At 43.2% G+C, this 21,214-nt stretch overlaps 1 protein-coding gene across 4 annotated transcripts in view; it reads right to left on the reverse strand.

The window, feature by feature from the left end:
* The window catches only part of SH3RF1 (SH3 domain containing ring finger 1), a 211,066-nt gene that overhangs the window by 151,737 nt on the left and 38,115 nt on the right, over positions 1-21,214 (reverse strand). The window lies entirely within an intron of this gene.

Here is a 21,214-nt window from a genome sequence, read left to right on the forward strand (position 1 = left end):
CTTTCCCACGGATCTTTCAGCTCGGCCTTGTTATGAAGGCCTGTGTGAAGCCATGCTCCATGGCCACAATGTGGGGTGACTGTCCCATAAGGATTCACTGTACATTATTTGCCGCACAATCTATGTGCGGGAACTTCCTACACAGGTCGGCACTAGTCCCTCGGGAAATAACAGAACTTTTCACTGGAAGTAGAGAAAAAAGGGAATTCACAGCTAGAAGGGACGGCTGAATGTAATGATACGGCTGCCATGTGTTGTCATTTTTGCAGAGGCAGGATGGATAAATGCCATACACAGGGAATAAGAGCCAGAATCCTTTGTAGTAGCGCTAGTAATGTCAATGTGATTCTCCACAATAAAGGGAAGCCATCATCAGAAAATGGCGGGGTATTAATCAAGTTTTTATACTAAATGTACTTTTTTTTGTTTTTTTTTGGCTTGGGGCTCATGTGACATAACATCACACAAGCCCTGGAAGGCCCGGCACCAGAGGTGAGCACAGGCTGTCTGCTACTCTACATGGAGGTCATATAGCTAGGGTGCTCTCACATGGCGTGCTGTGTCCCCGTCAGGGCAGACGTCTGAAATCCCCTACAATACAGGATCTAGACGCATGTGCCGATGGGGGCCATAGACTGTACTGGTGACGTGCGCTGTGCCGTGCACTTTTTTCAGGAGTGTACTCCTACAGGAGGTAAGACACTTAGGGTACGTTCCATTTGCGTTGTTGGGCGTTGCGTCGTCGACGCAACGCACAACGCATGCAAAACGCATTGTTTTGTGACGCATGCGTCCATTTTTGGCTTGATTTTTGGAGCAAAAAAAATGCAACATGCAGCGTCCTCTGTGCCCTGACGCTCGCGCCAAAAATGACGCATGCGTCACAAAACGCAAGACAATGCATGTCTATGTGCCCCCATGTTAAATATAGGGGCGCATGACGCATGCGTCACTATGCATCGCCAAAACTGCGCCCGACGCAACGCAAATGTGAACGTAGCCATAGATGTGGCAGAATGAGTGCCCGCCTCCTGTACACGTACACTCCTGAAAATTGTGTACAGCACAGCGCACGTCACCATTAGGCCCTGCCGACGCATGCGTCCCAATCCCGTTTTACGGGGGATTTTAGACAGGGACACAGAACGCAATGTCTGACTAGTGCAGAAACACTTTTAAGCCTCAGTTTCTTTTGTGTTTTTTTTAGAAAAATCTGACCGATTTTCATCATTGTGCGAGATCAGATGTTCATCAGTTCTTGGTCAGTGCGTCCATTTTATCATTAATGTGGCGTTCATTTATCTTGTACACAGAAACTGTACCACCTATGAATCAGAAAAACAGACTGCACCCAGATGGCATCTGACTGCTAGACTGATCGCAAATCTGATCAAGAACAGACATGTCTATGCTTTTTTGCAATCAAGAATAAAAATGGGCTTAGGAGCGCGACTGTAACCGCCATGTGTTCTCTCCATAAAACACACATGATGTGAAGCACGGACGTGTGAATGAGGTCGGCCTGGTCCCAGTATAGACCCCCACACTGTGAGACCTCGGCTTAATGTGCATTATTAGCCCCTTATAACAGAACCTCCATTATCTGTGAAGGAATAATCCGCCTTCGGTAGTAGGCCCAGAACAGATACATCACACTGATAGCGATAAAACTTCCTGGCACCACGCGGAATAAAGAAGACAGCTTGTCTGCAGTGTATCTAGTCCATCCACATGGCCGATCCTCGCAGGGCTAGAATTGACTGTCAGCTTTCATCATTTAGGTCTTACAGAAAGTTGCTTTGTAAGTCTATGTGTTCTGAAGTATATACAGCGAACAGGTCATATGTACCCAAAAACTCAGGAAGTGTCACTGTGCAGGGGGCAGCCGGCAGTGAATACGGTGGGAGAAATAAGGATTTGATCCCTTGCTGATTTTGTAAATTTGCCCACTGACAAAGACATGGACAGTCTATAATTTTAAGGGTAGGTTAATTTTAACATTCAGAGACAGAATATCAAAAATAAAATCCAGAAAATCACATTGTATAAATTACCGTATTTTTCCGATTATAAGACGCACTTTTTTCCCCAAAAAATTTGAGGGGAAAATGGGGGTGCGTCTTATAATGTGGATATACCTTACTGGCTGCAGTGGAGCAGGGTCCCAGGGTTGCTGCTGGAAGAGGCAAGAGTGGAGCATTGCTGCAGGCCGCAGGCTGGGATGAGGGGGTTGTCCGGATACATGGTGTGGCTCGCCGCTGCGGGTGTTCGGTGCTGCGGGGGCTCTGCCGACATCTACATCCGACATCCAGAGCCCATGCAGTTACATGGTTTCCTATGCGGTGGGCTGGACTCTGGGAAAAAGGCTGCCGACCGGGGGCGGCGCATGCGCAGATGGAGATCTCGGCACCAAGATGAGATCTCGTATATAAATTTATTTGCATTTTGCAGTGAGAAATAAGTATTTGATCCCTCTGGCAAACAAGACTTAATTCTTGGTGGCAATACCCTTGTTGGCAAGCACAGCAGTCAGACGTTTTTTGTAGTGGATGATGAGGTTTGCGCACATGTCAGGAGGAATTTTGGTCCACCTCTTTGCAGATCATGTAAAAGCCACCAGCAGACGTGAATATTTGCTTTCCATTAAAATAAGTGGAACTTCCAGAAAGAGCGGAGAGCTACCGTTGCACTGCCATTTTTTTGTGGGAAAACCACCCAACAGCTTCCTATACGGAGCGATAGTGGCCAGACCTGTTGAGACCTCACATACAGTCATTATTACTGGTGGAATCCCAATACACAGGTCTACGAGCGCCACACCATGGACTTTTCCCACTACACTCTTTCCTTCTTGATAAAGCATACGACAGAAAAAGCTCCAAACATACATTTCTCTGAAGGCAATGGGATGCCATGCAGTAATTCGTCATTAATACACCTCCATGTTGGCCTCCATTTCGTGAGAATGGATGTGTGATTTTTATAATAAACAAAAAAAACACTGATAACCCAGGATTAATGGCGTTCTCCAGTTACAGCGTTCTGGCTTCTAAGGGAAGAGCAGGGTTAAACTAAGAACACGGCCGAGTGCTATCCAAAGTTTTAGCACTCAGACCAATGTTACATTACGGGGCAGTGGAGATTTTTTTTCTCATGCCGATTTGATTCCGGAATCTGTACAAGTCTATGGGTGTGTGAAACATCAGACTACACTCATATGTCATCCAAGTGCAATCCGACATACATGGACTCAGCCGGTGGCAGAGATGCAGACATGTAGTCCTGTCTTCTCCATACGTGATATGATGATGAGATCACACTAAGATGACGCTGACAGAGCTAGACCCGAGCGTCATTAGCATAATCATCCCGATTCTATCACATGAGAGAATCATAGCTCATGTCACCCCCGGCCCAACAATCTAATACTGTTTACATTGTGAGCCCCAATGGGGACAGTGATGATGATGGTCCTATATAAGTAAAATAAATAACTGTGATTTTTGTCAGACAAAAACCTGTTACTGACAGTGAAGCATTTTCTTTACTAATAATGGGCACTAGGGATACTTATACAAAAATCAATAAAGACAAGATTAAAACACAAGATTAAAAACAACAGACACATACAAAGTCAGACACATAAAATAACAATGACGTCAATCTCCAAGATGCATAAAGAAGCGTGATACATGTTAAAGTACATACGTACATAAAGTCTCACCTATAGGTAACGCACCTGGCAGCGCCTGTACAGAGGAACAATATCAGGAGGAGGGGTCTCCCGAAGTCCCCTGGCACGCCCAGAGCACTTCATGCCTCATATGCATATGAATTTAAATAGTAATATCTAAGGAACGCAGAAACAGATAGAAGCTATGAAGGTCAATGGATTTACATTTCACAGACCGGTTTTGGAGGGAGCGTTTGATCTCACTGACAGACTCTTTTGAGTGTTGTTTAGTTGTGTAGTAGCGAGCCTCCCATATGGGTGTAACCTGGCTGTGCTGGGACTGTCCGCAGGTAATGGCCAATCATACCCTCAGCCAGGATGTGAATATGGGCCTAGGGGCGACCGGTCATATCCGGGGTTATTTCTCCTAGAATTGTATGAATACATTACTAAACTGTTGGAGGCGTGTCCCTCTCACACCGTCCAATCAGAGCTGCCAGTATCAGACTGTGTAGGGACACACCTCTCTAAGAAGAGACATAGTAACACCCAGTTGTCAATTTCTGAACACATTTCTAAAAAGGAAGATTTTTTCTCTCTATTTGAGAAGAAAAAAAAAAAAGAGAGCTTACTACAGAAGTTGTCCCTCACCGACGGTCCCTGCCCATAGGCCAAAATAGGTCAGATAATATTCTTTATTCATATAACACCAACATATACTGTAGAGCTTTACAATTCAGATATGGGTGTGGAGATCTATACACTGTGTTCCAAATTATTATGCAAATTGGATTTAAGTGTCAAAGATTTAATTGTTTTGTTTTTCAAATAAACTCGTGGATGGTATTGTGTCTCAGGGCTCAATGGATCACTGAAATCAATCTTAAACACATGTGATAATTGGTTTTCCAGATGATTCTAATTAAAGGAAAACTACTTAAAAATGATGTTCCACATTATTAAGCAGGTCACAGTTTTCAAGTAACATGGGAAAGAAAAAGGATCTCTCTGCTGCTGAAAAGCATCAAATAGTGCAATGCCTTGGTGAAGGGATGAAAACATTAGAAATTTCCCAAAAATTTAAGCGTGATCATCGTAGTGTTAAGAGATTTGTGGCTGTATCTGAGCACAGATGTGTTTATGCTGATAAAGGCATAATGAGGAAGATTTCTGCCAGGCAAGTTCATCGAATTAAGAGAGCAGCTGCTAAAAAGCCATTATAAAGCAGCAAACAGATATTTGAAGCTGCTGGTGCCTCTGGAGTCCCTCGAACCTCAAGGTGTAGGATCCTTCAAAGGCTTGCTTTGGTTCATAAACCTACTATTCGGCCACCCCTAAACAGTGTTCACAAGCAGAAATGATTGCATTGGGCCCACACATACATGAAGACTAATTTCCAAACAGTCTAGTTTACTGATAAGCGTTGAGCAACCCTGGATGGTCCAGATGGATGGAGTAGTGGATGGTTGGTGGATGGCCACCATGTCCCAACAAGGCTGCAGCGTCAGCAAGGAGGTGGAGGAGTCATGTTTTGGGCCTGAATCATGGAGAAACAGCTGGTAGGGTCCTTTAAGGTTCCTGAAGGTGTGAAAATGACCTCTGCAAAGTATACTGTATAGAGTTTCTGACTGACAACTTTCCTCCATGGTGTAAAAAGCAGAAATGTGCCTTCAGGAGAAAAATCATCTTCATGCATGACAATGCACCATCTGATGCTGCAAAGAAAACCTCTGAGTCATTGGCTGCTATGGGCATAAAAGGAGATAAACTCATGGTGTGGCCACCATCTTCCCCTGACCTCAACCCTATAGAGAACCTCTGGAGTATCATCAAGCAAAAGATCTAGGAGTGTGGGAGGCAGTTCACATCAAACCAGCAGCTCAGGGAGGGAAGAAATACAAGCAGAAACTCTCCAAAAACTCACAAGTTCAATGGATGCAAGAATTGTGAAGGTGATATCAAAGAAGGGCTCCTATGTTAACATGTAACTTGGCCCGTTAGGATGTTTTGGAGTTAAATAGATTTTTTATTCAGTTAATGTGACCTCCTAATGCTGCAAATTCCACAAATGAGCATTTTCAGTTCTTTAAAACATATCAAATGTTTAGAAATTCTGCTGTGCATAATAATTTGGAACAGTGCATTTTAAGTTTTTATTCATTTTGGAGATTATACTGTTATTATTGGGAGGTTTCTCAATAAAATTCGATGTATACTCTAACGGGTGATTACTTTTATTAGACTGACTGTCATTTGCACCAACCATTTAGGAAAATCCGATAAAAATGTCAGTTGCATAATAATTTGGAACATAGTGTAGAAACAGATATCTTGTTCTCCACGCATTGATGCATAACCAGTCTTCTGGGGACGATAATAATGGGATTTCCTAGAGACCTTGGAATGATGACACAGAAATCAGCGTATGTAAGAGCTCTGCGATTTGGAGATTTTGTGTTGTCGGCGAAGCAAAGTAAAATCTTTTTCTGGCTTCTAAACGTTCTTCTTTTAGTGCACTTAACTAAACTCCTGTACACTTGCCGGCTTTGCCAGCCATGAATAGGCGCACTTTATCTGCTCGGCATTTTCCCTGCACTGAAGACGACTACTTCTCCTGCCAAGTCTCATTACCGTATGAGTTCATTCAACTCAGTGAAGACACAGAATAAGCAGGCATTTGTATTAATAGGGTAAATGTGTTCTGCCCTTCACCGCAGAGCCAGCCCCTCCAATTCACATTGTGCACCTGGTGGGAAGAACAGCGGCCGCAAGATTCAATCGCAATCCAATTCTGTTATGGCAAGGGGAATCCACTGCAAATTAAATCTGCAGAAGATAATAGATTCAATCCCTCCCTCCCCGACCGATGATCATCAGGGGAGTTAAGGATCACGCTGATTTCGGACTGCTCATCCATTTGTTTTCTATAGATAAGCCCTCAGAGATGTCTGGCAGCAGGTCTTTCATGCCGGTCAGAAGGTGCACTCCTGCTTATGGGACAGTTCAGCGAGATGGCTGCTGATAATGTCAATCGATAATGACAAAATTGTGTAGTTCATCTGAGCTGAAAGGGTTTGTATGAGAGTTAAAGATGTGGTCTGGCCTTAAGGTACCGTCACACTCAGCGACTCTGCGGCGATATAGACAACGAGCCGACCTAAACTAGATCGCTGCAGCGTCGCTGTTTAGGTCGCTTTAGAGACGTCAAACACAGCAGCTCCACAACGATGCAGGAGCGATCCAGTGACGTAACGGCGACTCACTTATCGTTCTCACAGGTTGTTAGCTCCATGTCAAACATTGCTGGCGTCGTTGCTTTTGATGTCAAACATGACGATACACACCGACCTGACGACGAAATAAAGTTCTGGACTTCTAGCTCCGACCAGCGATGGCACAGCGGGATCCAGATCGCTGCAGGTGTCAAACACAACGCTGCAACGTCACGGATTGTTGTCGTTCTCATTGCAAAGTTGCTGAGTGTGACGGTACCTTTAGGCTACCAGTCTGTAGTCACTCCATGTGCCTGCAGACTTGTGAATCCTGCGGGGATTCTTGGTTGTCAGAGCAGGAACAGGCAGTCATGTGACCACAAGTATGTGATTTGCATACTCCGGACACATTCCGACTAGACTGTATCCAGCCTCGCTCAATACACTTGTACTGAGCAAGGCCGCAGCTATCTAGTGGGCACATGACTGCATTTATGCAAATCACATACTTGCGGTCTCACACCCGCAGCTCCTGGTACCGGAGAATCCTCACAGCGTACTGCAGACTTGTAGCCTAAGGCCGAACAACCCCTTTAAAATAAAAGCACTAATATCTTCATTTCTCTGCCAATTCAGATACTCCTCCCGCCCCTCACTCCTATGTTTACCAGGGTGTCATTACTAGCTGATTTCTTGCCCACAGGTTAGGTGCTTTATTTGCTGGCACTAATACTGAGCATTGATACTACAACCCCTGGCAAAAATTATGGAATCACCGGCCTTGGAGGATGTTCATTCAGTTGTTTAATTTTGTAGAAAAAAAAGCAGATCACAGACATGGCACAAAGCTAAAGTAATTTCAAATGGCAACTTTCTGGCTTTAAGAAACACTAAAAGAAATCAAGAACAAAAAACGTGGTAGTCAGTAATGGTTACTTGTTTTTAACCAAGCATAGAGAAAAAATTATGGAATCACTCAATTCTGAGGAAAAAAATTATGGAATCATGAAAAACAACAAACAAAAAACACTCCAACACATCACTAGTAATTTGTTGCACCACCTCTGGCTTTTATAACAGCTTGCAGTCTCTGAGGCATGGACTTAATGAGTGTCAAACAGTACTCTTCATCAGTCTGGCTCCAACTTTCTCTGATTGCTGTTGCCAGATCAGCTTTGCAGGTTGGAGCCTTGTCATGGACCATTTTCTTCAACTTCCACCAAAGATTTTCCATTGGATTGAGATCCGGACTATTTGCAGGCCATGACATTGACCTTATGTGTCTTTTTTCAAGGAATGTTTTCACAGTTTTTGCTCTATGGCAGGATGCATTATCATCTTGAAAAATGATTTATCATTCCGAAACATCCATTCAATTGATGGGATACGAAAAGTGTCCAAAATATCAATATAAACTTGTGCATTTATTGAAGATGTAATGACAGCCATCTCCCCAGTGCATTTACCTGACATGCAGCCCCACATCATCAATGACTGTGGAAATTTGCATGTTCTCTTCAGGCAGTCATCTTTATAAATCTCATTGGAACGGCACCAAACAAAAGTAACAACATCATCACCTTGCCCAATGCAGATTCGCGATTCATCACTGAATATGAATTTCATCCAGTCATCCACAGTCCACGATTGCTTTTCCTTAGCTCATTGTAACCTTGTTTTTTTCTGTTTAGGTGTTAATGATGGCTTTCGTTTAGCTTTTCTGTATGTAAATCCCATTTCCTTTAGGCGGTTTCTTACAGTTCGGTCACAGACGTTGACTCCAGTTTCCACCCATTCGCTCCTCATTTGTTTTGTTGTGCATTTCCTGTTTTGGAGACCTATTGCTTTAAGTTTCTGGTCTTGATGCTTTGATGTCTTCCTTTGTCTACCAGTATGTTTGCCTTTAACAACCTTCCCATGTTCTTTGTATTTGGTCCAGATTTTAGACACAGCTGACTGAACAACCAACATCTTTTGCAACATTGTGTGATGATTTACCCTCTTTTAAGAATTTGATAATCCTCTCCTTTGTTTCAGTTGACATCTCTCGTGTTGGAGCCATGATTCATGTCAGTCCACTTGGTGCAACAGCTCTCCAAGGTGTGATCACTCTTTTTTAGATGTAGACTAACGAGCAGATCTAATTTTATGCAGGTGTTATTTATGGTTATGAAAATTTATAGGGTGATTCCATTATTTTTTCCTCAGAATTGAGTGATTCCATAATTTTTCCCCTATACTTGGTTAAATAAAAAGGTAACCATTACTGACTACCACATTTTTTGCTCTTGATTTCTTTTAGTGTTTCTTAAAGCCAGAAAGTTGCCAATTGCAATGACTTTAGTTTTGTGCCACGATCTGTTTTTTTTTTCTACAAAACTAAACAACTGAATGAACATCCTCCAGGGCCAGTGATTCAATAATTTTTTCCAGGGGTTGTAGAAAGCAGGGCACCTGACTGGGGGGGCCACTGGGGTATATGCTCGGGTTCAGCAGGTGATTGAGGAGGCAAGCCCTTCTTTTTTTTTTGTTTAGGGCATTTGCTGCTTCTATTTTTCTGAAATTCTCAGACCCTTTTAAAGGGAGTTTGTCAGCACAAAATGACTGTTCAAACCCAGCACCAGTGCTCAGTGACCCTGTGGCATAACTGAGTAGTTCAGTGCACTTTCTCACCTACTTGTTTTCTGCCCTTCTCTAGATCTTGTAAAGTTAGAAGTTTTAATCAAGGAGATGAAAGAGGTGGCTGAGATGAAAAACAAGTAAGTAAGAAGGAACAATGAACCGTTTGGCCAGATCAAGGGAACATATGGGTGTCTTTGCTTGGTTTGAACAGTCATTTTATGCTGCCAGACTTCCTTTACATTGGACTGTACGGACTGCTTTGGATTTCAGCATGCCTAATTTTTGTTCCATAATTATATCCAACAGAGATATGAAAAATACTGCCAAATGGAGATTATTGTCATAGGCAGCATAGCACCATATTGAGTAGCAAATAACTGAATTACTGCCGGCGGTGTTCTCCACAAGCCTTACGACTGGTGCTGTAAGCCCATACCATAGCAGGCAGCCATGACGTGTCAGCACAAGTTTACTATTTTTCCCGTCAGCAATGTGAAGTTGTTAAGATAAAAGCCTGTAGCTGAAAATTATACACTTAGCAAAAAGCCAGTGTTTTGCCACCTCTGAATGTCATCTATGTTATGTCATCTGGACTGATAGATGATACTCAACACCCACACAACGATACTGGATGGAGACCAGTCATGGCCTGAAACCTGTTATTATAGCAGCTATGTGTTTTCTTTGCTTTGATTAGACCACTTGACTTTCAGCATATGGCAGAGACATGCTAAGATCCGCCATGTGCTCATGTGTCAGGATTCACATTTCATGGACAAAAGCAACATAATTACAGCCCAACCAAAGCTGCACGCTGACAACCTGGGCTAGCTTAGCGCCATCAATGCTGATCAACAAATACTAAGTAACATGTCATTTCATTTTCATCACGCCACAATAAGATTCTTTGTAAGATTGGACGGATTTTCCATTTCCATTGCTTTTGAAATGGCTACAAAAGAGTATCTTGTATAAGACTAAAAAATATACTGCAAAGAGTAACTGTCATTTTTGCGATAAATCAATAGTATGCAGGAAAATAATAAGTTTTGCAATATATTTTATTAGAGAAATCTGCGTCTTTCTCCTCCTGAACTGATCATTCATTACCAAAATTTTCAATTCTCAGATATAATTAGATAATAATACAGACTTTACCATTGCTACGTTAGGAGATCGTTGCTTAGAAAGATCTATGGAGATCTCTAACTGTTGTCTCAGGAGAACTTGTAGCAGAATGTCAGTGTCGGCCTCTAGCTCCTCCCTAGAATGTCAGTGTCGGCCTCTAGCTGCTCCCTAGAATGTCAGTGTCGGCCTCTAGCTCCTCCCTAGAATGTCAGTGTCGGCCTCTAGCTCCTCCCTAGAATGTCAGTGTTGGCCTCTAGCTCCTCCCTAGAATGTCAGTGTCGGCCTCTAGCTCCTCCCTAGAATGTCAGTGTCGGCCTCTAGCTCCTCCCTAGAATGTCAGTGTCGGCCTCTAGCCCTTCACTCCTGCATAGAATGTCAGTGTCGGCCTCTAGCTCCTCCCTTTCCATAGATTGTCAGTGTCGGCCTCTAGCTCCTCCCTCTCCATAGAATGTCAGTGTCGGCCTCTAGCTCCTCCCTAGAATGTCAGTGTCGGCCTCTAGCTCCTCCCTCTCCATAGAATGTCAGTGTCGGCCTCTAGCTCCTCCCTAGAATGTCAGTGTCGGCCTCTAGCTCCTCCCTAGAATGTCAGTGTCGGCCTCTAGCTCCTCCCTAGAATGTCAGTGTTGGCCTCTAGCTCCTCCCTAGAATGTCAGTGTCGGCCTCTAGCTCCTCCCTAGAATGTCAGTGTCGGCCTCTAGCTCCTTCCTAGAATGTCAGTGTCGGCCTCTAGCTCCTCCCTCTCGATAGAATGTCAGTGTCGGCCTCTAGCTCCTCCCTAGAATGTCAGTGTCGGCCTCTAGCTCCTCCCTCTCCATAGAATGTCAGTGTCGGCCTCTAGCTCCTCCCTCTCCATAGAATGTCAGTGTCGGCCTCTAACTCCTCCCTAGAATGTCAGTGTCAGCCTCTAGCTCCTCCCTCTCCATAGAATGTCAGTGTCGGCCTCTAGCTCCTCCCTAGAATGTCAGTGTCGGCCTCTAGCTCCTCCCTAGAATGTCAGTGTCGGCCTTCCACCCAAAGCTGCTGCTTAACATGTTGCTACTTCCCCAATCAAAGCCTTCTGATTCTACTGTATATTGAGCATACACGTGCCAATGACTGACAGGACGAGCTTTCAGAGGCATACTCATTCTTCATCACGTCCATCATGGAAATCCCACAATGTTACAAAGTTATATAACTTTCTTATATAGTATCAAGTCTTTTTTTGCATAAAAGTAAATGGTTTTCTGGGATCAGAACATCAATGGTACACATTAGATTGATGGGGTAGAATTCTTGGCACCTCTGTTGTTGTGGTGCTTGAGCAGGGGTTGCAGTCTCTTCTCTGGTTACATAGCGCTCTGTACCTGTGCACCGTCTACTCGTTAGCGTCAATGAAGAGTATGGAAGTGTGATGCCGCAGCCGCTGTTGCTAAGTGTACAGCGTTAAGACAGAGGGCGAGATTTCAACACAGAAGAAACTGTAGTACCTTTTCTACCGCCAATGATTGATGGAGGATCTAAAAGTCCAACCATATAATATTCATTACCAATCCTAATAATAGGACATGTTGGACAAACAATCCCCTCTATAAGTTGTAAAGCGCTGCGAAATATGTTGGCGCTATATAAATAAAAATTATTATTATTATCAGCAGATTTGGGTTCCAGTATCATCTCTATGCTGACGACACCCAATTATACACTTCTTCCCCTGACATCACCCCTACCCTAATTCAAAATACCAAGGATTGTCTGTCTGCTGTCTCTAACATCATGTCCTCCCTCTATCTGAAACTAAATCTCTCCAAAACGGAACTTCTTGTGTTTCTCCCCTCTACTAATCTCACTCTACCTAACATCGAAATTACCCTGGAAGGTTCAACCATAACTCCCAAGCAGCATGCCCGCTGTCTTGGGGTCATATTCGACACCGAACCTTCCTTTACTCCCTATATCTGATCACTCACTCGCTTCTGTCACCTGCATCTTAAAAACACCTCCAGAATCCGACCTTTTCTCACCTTTGAAACTGCTAAGACTCTTACTGTCGCCCTTATTCATTCTCGTCTGGACTACTGCAACTGTCTTCTGATCGGTCTCCCTCTTACCAAACTTTCTCCTCTCCAATCCATTTTGAATGCGGCAGCCAGGGTCATTTCTGTCCAGCAGCTTCACCGATGCCTCCATCTTGTGCCAGTCATTACACTGGCTACCCATTCACTACAGGGTTCAGTATAAACTCATCTCTCTCACCCACAAAGCTCTCCACAGTTCTGCACCGCCTTATATCTCCTCTCTCATCTCTGTCTATCGCCTTACACTTGCCCTCCGTTCTACAAATGACCTAAGACTAAAGGTACCTTCACACGAGGCGACGCTGCAGCGATAGTGACAACGATGCCGATCGCTGCAGCGTCGCTGTTTGGTCGCTGGAGAGCTGTCACACAGACCGCTCTCCAGCGACCAACGATGCCGAGGTCCCCGGGTAACCAGGGTAAACATCGGGTTGCTAAGCGCAGGGCCGCGCTTAGTAACCCGATGTTTACCCTGGTTACCAGCGTAAAAGTAAAAAAAACAAACAGTACATGCTCACCTGCGCGTCCCCCAGCGTCTGCTTCCTGACACTGACTGAGCTCCGGCCCTAACAGCACAGCGGTGACGTCACCGCTGTGCTTTCACTTTCACTTTAGGGCCGGCGCTCAGTAAGTGTCAGGAAGCAGACGCTGGGGGTGAGCATGTACTGTTTGTTTTTTTTACTTTTACGCTGGTAACCAGGGTAAACATTGGGTTACTAAGCGCGGCCCTGCACTTGGTAACCCGATGTTTACCCTGGTTACCAGTGTAAAACATCGCTGGTATCGTTGCTTTTGCTTTCAAACACAACGATACACGGCGATCGGACGACCAAATAAAGTTCTGGACTTTATTCAGCGACCAGCGACATCACAGCAGGATCCTGATCGCTGCTGCGTGTCAAACGAAACGATATCGCTAGCGAGGACGCTGCAACGTCACGGATCGCTAGCGATATCGTTACAAAGTCGTTTCATGTGAAGGTACCTTAACATCCCCCGTAATCCGAACCTCGCACGTCCGTCTCCAAGACTTCTCTCGTGCTGCGCCAGCTCTCTGGAATGCACTTCCCCAGATGATAAGACCGATACCTAGCCCCGACCTATTCAAGTGCGCTTTGAAAACCCATCTCTTCAAACAAGCCTACCACATCAACTACTCAGTAAACTAACTTTGCCCTGTTCCCTCCTTCCAAATATTATTCTGAATCTGCACCCTACTATTCATCTGTCTCCACACCCTCCATGCACACGATAACTGTACTTGATGCTTGACTATTGTACTTAAACACACGGGCTGATGACTGGATCATGCAGCTTTATATGAATATCCCTATTTACTATAATTGCCAGACCTGAAATAACAAGCACTTTTCACCTATTGTGGCCCCCCCATTTCCTTGTAGATTGTAAGCTTGCGAGCAGGGACCTCACTTCTAATGTCACTGTTTAAATTGTCTTACCTTGTATTGAATTTATTGCTGCACATGTTCCCGCTAATTGTAAAGTGCTGAAGAATATGTTGGCGCTATATAAATAAAAATTATTATTATTATCAATACTATAAACCCAGAAAACCTATTTAAACTACCAAAACATATTAGATACCAGATGATAAATCCAGTAAATACTATAATCCTTAAGAGGGCAGCTGTACCATTGCTGTATTGGGAAGGAGATCAGTTGGGTTGGATTTTCGTGGTAGATCATTGTCAACCTGCTACCACACCAACAGCACCTGAGATTTCTCCTAAAATCTCAGAACTTTCCATAATGATCTTCACCATTTTGTTACGTTATTTGTAGCAAAATCTCAGACTGTTCATCTGAAATCAGAAAGTTCCCGCTGTCCAATTTATTTACGACAATTTTCGTCTTGCCTAGAAAAAGGTGATACAATAGTCCAGCCTTTGTCCACCTTAAGCATCTTTAAGCTACCGCCATAGAGAATAGGTTCTTTGTCCTTCAAAAACCAGTTCAGCCCCAGAAGAATCTTTTTCTTTTTATTGTGCGTTCATGGTTCACAAGGCACGTGTCTCGGGCAGGAGGCTCGTAAACGCTTTCATACATAGGGACATTATAAACAATTTCAAGAACTGAAATGAAAAGGGAGTGGTCTGTACAATGAAAAGAGCAACAAAAACCTGTGGAAAAAAGATATGCGTGTCCAAATGGCACGTACGTCACCTGTGAGGCGAGTCGGTGACACGGAACAAGAGGTGGTTTCCTTACAGACAGGGCAATCTGTTCATCAGGACGGTTCACTGCTCTTAAATAGGTTCTAGGATATCTGAAACATTATCTACAGTGACTGCGCCCAGTCTGATTTCACAATCCCATTAGGCAGATATAGGAAACTGTACGCCATAGACAAAGCAAAGTACAAAGGAAATCCATATTGTAGATATGAGGCATGCAATAAAAATACCAGAAACACCTCTCTACATTTAGTGGGAAGAACCCTGGCCAGACATACGAGAAGCAGCCATCTCTCCCAACAATGGTAGTAGGACGTCCAGCTATCAATGGTCTCCTTGGTCAGCACACCTGGCACATGTAGTGACAAGATGGCTCCTCAGTTCTTATCCTTTCTGTATGTAAAGAGGATCTATCACCAGGTAAAACATGGCCAGATTCTGATCTTATTTTAATCCCGCTGCTCCTTTGAGTACTGTTTTGTTTTTTCTTAGATCCACCATACCGTTCCAGAGATATGGGCTTTTTATTTAGGGCAACTTTGCATGATTTTTACCAAGGGAAGCTCCAGAACAAGAACTTAGGGATCAATGATAGGGACTATGCTTTATTTACAGAGGGTATCCAGATACAACATATTGTTAATGTGTAGCAACCGCTGCGGGGTACTGGAGAGCAACTCTTATTTTGCGATGACAGGAGCAAACAGGTAATCAGACGGGGTACTGGTTGTCGAATCCACACAGATCTCAGATTGATGAACTATCACATGGATGGGTCATCATGGATCACCTTAGCTCTTTTAAACTTTTCAGCCCTTTATTTTTGATGGTCTGGAAAACACCTAATACTAATAATTTTGATAAGAGCACAGCTTTTTGAATTGAGCTGTACAAAAGCTCCAAAATGATCAGACATATACCTCTTTTGTGACTGAAGAGCTCATAATGGCAGAATCCACCGCTGTGAACTTCTTCTGCCCTTTCACAAGTGATTCCAAATAAAATTGTCGTAAACTAAATTTGGCAATAATGACATTAAAAGCAGGAAAGCTGCCGGACCATAAAATAATGCAGCACAGTGAGATATTTAGGAGCCGGGACACCTGGGATTTCTCCAGGCCTGTAAATAACCGTGTAATAATACGTGTTATGTTTTAGCACAAAGGCCTCTAGTTCTCGTCCCTGACTGGGCTATTCAGAGACACGGCCGTACACACACCACAAAAGTTCATGATTAATTTCAGCTCTTGAAAGCGACGCCTTATTCCGCACACCACACAAAGACAAGTCAAATCTGGGATTTATTGGAAACCATTTGATTGACGCTCATATTTTCAGGCCTCTATAGCCGCAATCACCGCGTTTCTGCAGTTATTCGATTCCATTGAATGGAGGACTTGAATCACGTCAAAGGCTAAGTTCTCACTTGCTTTGCAATGTTGATTTTCCAAGATGTAATAGATCATAACTGATTCCTGGAACTTCGGCATTGTGGGGTTTTGTCTTCAGGAGTTACATCTTAATCCATTTCTAACAGTACTTTGTTATCAAGATCCATCATTTGTCAGCTCGTTACATTGTTATCTGTTACAATATGGAAAACCGTAACGTACGTTAATCAGCTTCTCCATATGTTCTTTTTTACCATAATATGCCATTAAAAAAGGCCCAAGGAGAGAGATTTAAAGCAAAAAAATCCTAAAATTTAACATAAGTGAATAAAGGTGCAATGGACATCGAGTTTTTCTATTTCTGCACCTGAAACATACTGAACCTCAGTGTTGGCATACTTTACATATGACATCCTCACCTCGCAAAAACCCCCACAAAGAAACAGGAGTAAGAGATAAAAAAAAAAATCTGATACCCGGAGCAGAAACAAGGCAATAAAACTGAGAGACCACTTTACCTGTACGTGACTTCCTTCCCGTGGCTACAGTTTCACCGAGAGTCTGGGTCGCGCAGTACAGGACACCGCAGATAACCTGTTATTAGGGGAACCAAATCTCTTCCTCTCTCCACTTGGAATCACACAATGAGCTGCCACAATACATTATTTCATGGACTGACAATGGACGCATTCAGACTGACTGGTTAAAAGCGAGAGGTCAATGACAGTACACCTTGCCAAAAAAAACACAACAGCGTCCCAGACTTAAAGCTGAATATTAAATATTAGTATAGAAAATCAATACATAAAGTATTTCCCTGGAAAGTCCTGTCTTAAGTAATTGATCTTTTGTCATGCACGGACTGGTATAGCTGGTGGTCACTAATCAGTCATTACAGTGTATGGGGTTGCCACCCGGATTTACACACACAAGCTCCATTTCTATTGTCCTACAGATACCTCCTGTTACTAAGCTATTGTCCTGCCCAGCTGTCCGTGTTTCAATGCGATAAATGCATGAAACAAGTAGTCGGGTCAATGCTTCCCTAAGTGTACATTTATGCGTTGGGCGATGCGCAGCGTTAAAGGATCGCCAATGTGTTTGCCACTTGGCGGTTATTTACTATCAAGACAGGCAGACGGCACAGAATGGTCTGTAATAGATGCTCACGGTGTATACTCCGCCATTGTTCTTCACAGTGTAGGTCCGGCTGACGCAGTATGATGTGCTGCCAAGGACAATGATCTTTTGCGCAAACCTTTTGATCATTTTGCTTGTCGGGTGATCAGCAACATTTTTACATTCCTAGGAACACTCATTCACGATAATCACATGTAAATGCCCTTAAAGGCTGTGTTCAGATGGTCCAATTAATTTATCGGACAAGTCATTTCCGCCATCTGCAAATGTGACTGGCTCTGTATGCAGCTGTGTGCCCACCTGCACAGCGGACGGGCTCAAGGGCTGCCTGCTTTTTACCTGCTTTACCCTGGTCCATAAATCGAGGTCTGTCCGTATGAAAAATAGTCAGTATAAACTAGCACGTAGGCAATCATTGTGTCCATGTGTTGTCTGATTTCCACAATGACAGTACATGGAAAAAAAAATACCTAAATCTAAGGCCATGTGCACACGTTCAGGATTGTTAGCGTTTTTTTCGCGTTTTTTCGCTATAAAAACGTGATAAAAACGCGAAAAAAAACGCTTACATAAGCCTCCTATTATTTACAGGGTATTCCGCATTTTTGGTACAAATGTTGCGATTTTTTCCGCGAAAAAAATCGCATAGCGGAAAAAAAAGCAACATGTTCATTAAAAATGCGGAATTGCAGGGATTCCGCACACCTAGGGGTCCATTGATCTGCTTACTTCCCGCACGGGGCTGTGCACACCATGCGGGAAGTAAGCAGATTATATGCGGTTGGTACCCAGGGTGGAGGAGAGGAGACTCTCCTCCACGCACTGGGCACCATATAAGTGGTCAAAAAATAAGAAATAAAATAATAAACAGTCCTATACTCACCCTCGATGTCTTGCCGCCTCCTCGCACGCTGCCGTTCGGTTTCTGTACCTGGTGTGCGCTGAAGGACCTCGCCGAATGACGTCACTGTCCTGTGATTGGTCGTGAGCGGTCATGTGACCGCTCACGTGACCGTGACGTCACGGGAGGTCCTGTGCGCACAGACCAGCTATACGGAACGGACGCCGGTGAGATGTCTGGGTGAGTATAAGCATTTTTTTATTTTTTTTATTATTTTTAAACATTCTATCTTTTACTATTGATGTTGCATAGGCAGCATCTATAGTAAAAAGTTGGTCACACTTGTCAAACGCTATGTTTGACAAGTGTGACCAACCTGTCAGTCAGTTTTCCAAGCGATGCTACAGATCGCAGGGAAAACTTTAGCATTCTGCAAGCTAATTACGCTTGCAGAATGCTAAAAAAACGCGAAAAAAACGGAAAAAAAACGCAAAAAAAAAAATGCGGATTTCTTGCAGAAAATTTCCGGTTTTCTTCAGGAATTTTCTGCAAGAAATCCGCAACGTGTGCACATATTAGGGTACGTTCAGATGTGGAGAATGTGACATTTTCACACAGACCTCACTACTTTGCAGACTTGACTGGTCCCTTAGCTGAAGCGGACTATGTGCACGTAGACTTTTCACGTATATGTTCTATCTATGTTTTTGACAAACAGACCATACACCCATTAAAGTCTATAGCCCGATTCATCAAGACCGGCGTTGCTCATGCCAGACTTGGAGAGGGTGTGTTAGGCCGGCATCACACTCAGCGTATGTAAATACGGTCCGTTTTTTACGGCCGTAATACGCAGAAATGTTCCCAAAATAGTGATCCGTATGTCATCCGTAGGCAGAGTGCGGCAGCGTATTTTGCGCATGTCATCCTCCGTATGTAATCCGTACTGCGAGATTTTCTCGCAGGCTTGCAAAACCGACATCATTGAGACACACACATATATATATATATATATATATATATATATATATATATATATATATATATATATATATATATATATATATATATATATATATATATATATATATATATATATATATATATATATATATATATATATATATATATTTAGATTTACTTCAGCGCGATATAGCAGAAAAGCCAGTAATTCAATTGCCGGCTTTTCATTTCTCCTTCACAAACCCGACATGATACGAGACATGGTTTACATACAGTAAACCATCTCATATCCCTTTTTTTTTTGCATATTCCACACTACTAATGCTAGATGCTAAAATAAAGGGTTAAATGGCGGAAAAAATTGGCGTGGGCTCCCGCGCAATTTTCTCCGCCAGAGTGGTAAAGCCAGTCACTGAGGGCAGATATTAATAGCCTGGAGAGGGTCCATGGTTATTGGCCCCCCCTTGGCTACAAACATCTGCCCCCAGCCACCCCAGAAAAGGCTGGAAGATGCGCCTATTCTGGCACTTGGCCTCTCTCTTCCCATTCCCGTGTAGTGGTGGGATATGGGGTAATGAAGGGTTAATGTCACCTTGCTATTGTAAGGTGACATTAAGCCAGATTAATAATGGAGAGGCGTCAATTATGACACCTATCCATTATAATCCAATAGTACAAAATGGTTAATAAAACACACACACATTATTACAAAGTATTTTAATGAAATAAAGACACATGTTGTTGTAATATTTTATTAGACTCTTAATCCACCTGAAGACCATCGTCCTGAAACAAAGTTAAAAAAACAAACAACAATATTCCATACCTTCCGTCGTTATGTCCGACGATGTAAATCCATCTGAAGGGGTTAAATCATTTTACAGCCAGGAGCTGTGCTAATGCACTCTGCTCCTGCCTGTAAAACCCCGGGTACTGAATGGAAAGCAGGGTGACCTGTAGTTACCTTGAGTCGCGGTGATGCGCCCTCTGCTGGATGTCCTCATATGAACTCGAGCGTGGGAACTTTTTCAAGGCTCCAGTTCATGAGGACATCCAGATTTGCCGGATCCGGCGAAAACCGGGCGAAACACAATGTCATCCGGTGCAATCCGGCACTAATACAAGTCTGTGGGGAAAAAACCTGATCCGGCAGCAACATTCGCCTGATCCGGTTTTTTTAAAATTCGCCGGATTTAGCCTGACACTGAAAACCTGATGTGTGAAAGTAGCCTTAGAACGATTTATAACTTTACATTATCCAGATTCATACAAAAATGGGAAAATCTCATAAGTTATCTTTACCCCAAAAATAACAGAGGCACAAATCCCACAGCCCAGGAAGGCAATGCACCAAGAAATCAGAGAAATTGGCTACTAAAGACTAAAGATTTGAAAAAACTCAAAACATCGCAAAAAAGGAAAAAGAGAAAAACTGCTCTAAATCGCATGACATTGCCAAATTCCTATTTCAACTATACCAAATGTCTCCTAATTAATATGTGAGGTTTCCTAGTGAAGCCCACCAATAAATTAGAATAATCAGTAGATGGGTACATGAGCACTTGAATGTCAGCCAGCATCCTCCTAACCGTGTGATAAATGCACGGCAACGACAGATTGCACCAGAAAATGTCATGCATTTTTATTTCCCTAAAGAATCCAAGACAAAGTTGCCGGCCATTTACTGTCAGGACAGCGCTGACAAAGATGCCGTGAGGGACCCACTTCTGTCTTCATCAAGATATGGAGATGGATTGCAATTATCATCACAATCTGGTCCATCTTCGCCCTTTGTTATTAAAGTGCAACGATTACAAAAGGCAGAATAAAATGCCATCTTGGTGATTGTTACTTTTCAGGCGATATCGCAGCATCTTGTGACAATGTGACTCTTCATTCTTATCAAATGCAGAAAAAAATCATGAAAAATTTAAAAATTAAACTGTGAAGTTACTGTGAATGTCCTGTATCGACATTTTCATTATCAGATCT

This window comes from Ranitomeya variabilis, chromosome 1 (genome assembly GCF_051348905.1).
Source record: "Ranitomeya variabilis isolate aRanVar5 chromosome 1, aRanVar5.hap1, whole genome shotgun sequence".
Classification (NCBI taxonomy): Eukaryota; Metazoa; Chordata; class Amphibia; order Anura; family Dendrobatidae; genus Ranitomeya; species Ranitomeya variabilis.